Raw genomic sequence first — 3,752 nt, forward strand, 5'->3', positions numbered from 1 at the left:
CCAATGTTTCCATCAACCATGCTCTGTGAAACCCTTCTTTACTTTCTTTTAACTACTGCAATGGCCATGAGAATGTTTCTCATAGACTTTCAGCTGCAGAGGACATAGTAGACCAAGAGCCTCAGGTGCTGTCATTTGAAACCATTAACTTTATTCTGAAGTCAAGCTTTCCACAGGCTGCTCTCACCCAATGATGGAGTGCAGCAGGAATACTAAAGCAAGTCCATTCCTGGAAGACATGGACCTCATCTGATTGGCAACTTTGGCTCAAGGACTCTCCAAGCCCCATGCTGAACCTTCCCTAGACTTCATAACTGATTATGATATTTCCACCTAGCCTTCCTGCCCTGCCTCCTTCACTAGGAGTCAGTACTGCATTGTCATATGGTGCCTTTCTCTCCCAGCTTTGCCAGGTTTCTGCCCCAGTTTCTCTCACAGGTGCTTCCCATAATACAATTCTAGCTTGTTTCATTTTTTGAAACGAGTCTCCCTCTATTGCCCAGGCTGGAGTGTAGAGGTGCAGTCATGGCTCACTGCATCCTTGACTTCCCAGGCTCCAGCAATCCTCCCACCTCAACCTCCTGAGTAGCTGGCACTACAGGTTTCATTTCATGCCACCACGCCTAGCTAATTTTTGTATTTTTGGTAGAGTCAGCTTTCTGCCATGTTGCCCAGGCTGGTCTCAAACTCCTGGCCTCAAGTGATCTGCCCACCTCGGCTTCCCAAAGTGCTGGAATCACAGCTGTGAGCAACCATGCCTGGCCACAATTCTGGTTCGTTTAATGTCCTTGGTAACTGATTCTTGGAGGACTGCTACTAACACAGCTACATATTGGACACATTCTGTAACTTCCAGTCACGTTTAAGTACAAACTCTTTTAGACTTATTTAGATCTTGTGTCTTGTATGGTATTTAATGTTTATCTCTTTCACCTCAGACTTCTGAGAAAGAGGCCTGAGTAGAGAAGGGTTGTAGCTCTCTAGTTCTCAGGTTGCTTTTAGAGCCCCGTTTCTGCTGTACCCTTTCATTAAATATTGACCTTAGCTCAAGGGTGTCTGTTGCAAGTGTAGAATCGGTTCATGTGACCTCCTCAAGGGACTTCACCTAATGCAAAGTTCTCTCAAAAGGGAGATCTCATTCTGGTTTAATTTCTTTCCACTCTTTGCCACAGCTCCAGCCTCTGTTGTTAGAACCGTTACTAGATAGGGGTCCCAGTCCAGACCCCAAGAGACAGTTCTTGGATCTTGTGCAAGAAAGAATTCAAGGTGAATCCATAGAATAAAGTGAAAACACGTTTACTAAGAAAGTAAAGGAATGAATGAACGGCTGCTCCAAAGACAGAGCAGGGCATTCCCAAAAGCAAGAGGAGGAATGAATGCACCTTAGGTACAATGCTCATTTATATATAAGATAACAGAGCAAAAAACCACAGGGGAGATGTGCTCCGCTACAAGGGTTTGTGACAAAGGATTGTTAATCTTTGTGTAATCACTGTCTTCTGTAAGAATCTATATGATTATCTATGAAACGAAACATTCTTAAACTAAGAATGTATTCGTAAGATATCAGGACATTAGGACATTTCCTGGGTGTGAAATTGGCTGGGTCAATTAAGTCCAGGGTGTGTTCAGTAAACATTATTAACTTGCTTCATTAACTGTAAATATCCTGTGACTAAGAATGCCTAAACTCCTGGGAATGCACACCAGTAGGTCTCACTTTCATTTTACCAAGGCCCTAATCGAGATAGAGTCGCTCTGCTTCCAATGCCTCTGACAGAACCGTTATCTCAAGAAGCAGTCTTCCTGGGTGAGGAGCCTGCAGAACAGCTCAAGGTCACCTTCTTCCAAGATCCAATGAACCCACAAAAACACGCATGTTTTTGCCTCACCAAGGGGTAGGAGGCTGACTGCTACAGGGCTGTCCCGAAAGGCATATATGTCATTCAGATCAGCAAATCACTTCCTAAGAACACTTCCAAAGAGAAATGAAATGTCAGTCTTCCTTTCTTTCAGGCATTCTTCATCTCTTAAACCTTTTTCTCAGAACCACATTCACTCAGCTTGTGGGTGGAAAACAGGCTCCTCCTCTTCCACAGCAGTACAGGGTATCAGAAATCACTCACTCCCTTCTTGACTCTTCCAGAGGACTTCAAACGGGTTCTCTGAAAAATCTGATGACTCATTAGTGGTCTCATGTAAGCAGGGTAAAGGACATAAAATCCGACAGTTTGAGTGGAAGAGCTAATCTGACCCGGACTGACTAAGTCCTGAGAAGATGACTGGTCCCAATTCCTTTAGGCTTTCTTTAGAACATGGGGATTGTTTGAGACTTCTTTCACATCAGTTTAAGGTCCCATAATTTAATTTCCAGGAATTTAAAAAAATTATGAAATATTCTGTGACACTAATTTGCTCCCCTACAAAGCTCAGATTCAACTCTCTGTGATAGTGCACCCCTTCTAGGACTGCTGACATTTAACACCATATCTCTGGCCTTTAATTCTACCTTGATGCAGTTCACAGGGGTTCTCTTTCATAACATAGCTTCTGAATCTGCCACTCCTCTGGTCTAACCCAGGAAATGGATGGAGAAGACTTAGAAGTTTGCTGGCATGAACATACTTCCTCCATTAGTATTTGAATGAGACTTCAGTGATTATTAGTTCATCATCCCCTATCCATTTTATATGTCTTATATTTCATCAAAATTTGACAGCAGAATTATTTTCAAATTCAGACGTATTTGCCTTACAACACCCATGCAATATTTAAAAATACCAGTTGCACTACCATAACAAATGATATTTCTGTCCCAGGGTGTTCTGAGTGCCCCAGTTACTGCTTCACGATTGTGTTTTTTAAGGAAAAAATGTTTGTTGGGTTGCATGATTCTAACACTAAATGGGGCTCTCCCCTTTCTTACATGCTATTTCTCAATCATCAGTGTGTCCCGAAAGATTGTTGTGTTTTCTGTACATGGAACGTTTATTGCAAGGGGCCCAACTCTCACAGACACAGAAGAAGCAATAGGCTTAGCCGCATCTCACTGCTTATCAAGACCTGCTATCTATGTCTATAAAGAATACTGATTGCTATGATACTCCATGTGGTCTCAAATATATTTCCGTTATTTCTGTTCTTCCCCAAATTAGTAATTATTTACCTTTTAATGATCATTTATGAATACTACATTTCAAGAATCTAAAAATTCACTTTTGTTCTATCAGACCTGAACTCCTAACCTGTATATAAAATGATATCGTAGGGATGTTGGAAGTCCTGAAGAGGAAACGAAGAGACAGGCTTTCTACTAAAGTTAAAGACCATAATTTGTTCCCCTTATCATTCACTGAGCTCCTGTCATCCTTCCCAATATACGAAATTTTCTTCCAATCGAACCTACAAGTGAGCACCCCACTTAAATTTAACTCCGATAGGAAACCAGTGAAGTGAAATTTTCACAAGCAGAAAGAGAGCAATACTCTCACAACACAAAATGAAAGAGAAAGAGATTTTATAGTTATGGATGCAATACTTCATGCTACTCGTTTTATGAACATTTTAGGATAGAAATTTTGTTCCTTGGTTAAAATATTGCATCTCGGCCGGGCGCGGTGGCTCAAGCCTGTAATCCCAGCACTTTGGGAGGCCGAGACGGGCGGATCACGAGGTCAGGAATTCGAGACCATCCTGGCTAACATGGTGAAACCCCGTCTCTACTAAAAAATACAAAAAAACTAGCTGGGCGA

Source organism: Theropithecus gelada, chromosome 10 (genome assembly GCF_003255815.1).
Source record: "Theropithecus gelada isolate Dixy chromosome 10, Tgel_1.0, whole genome shotgun sequence".
Taxonomy (NCBI): domain Eukaryota; kingdom Metazoa; phylum Chordata; class Mammalia; order Primates; family Cercopithecidae; genus Theropithecus; species Theropithecus gelada.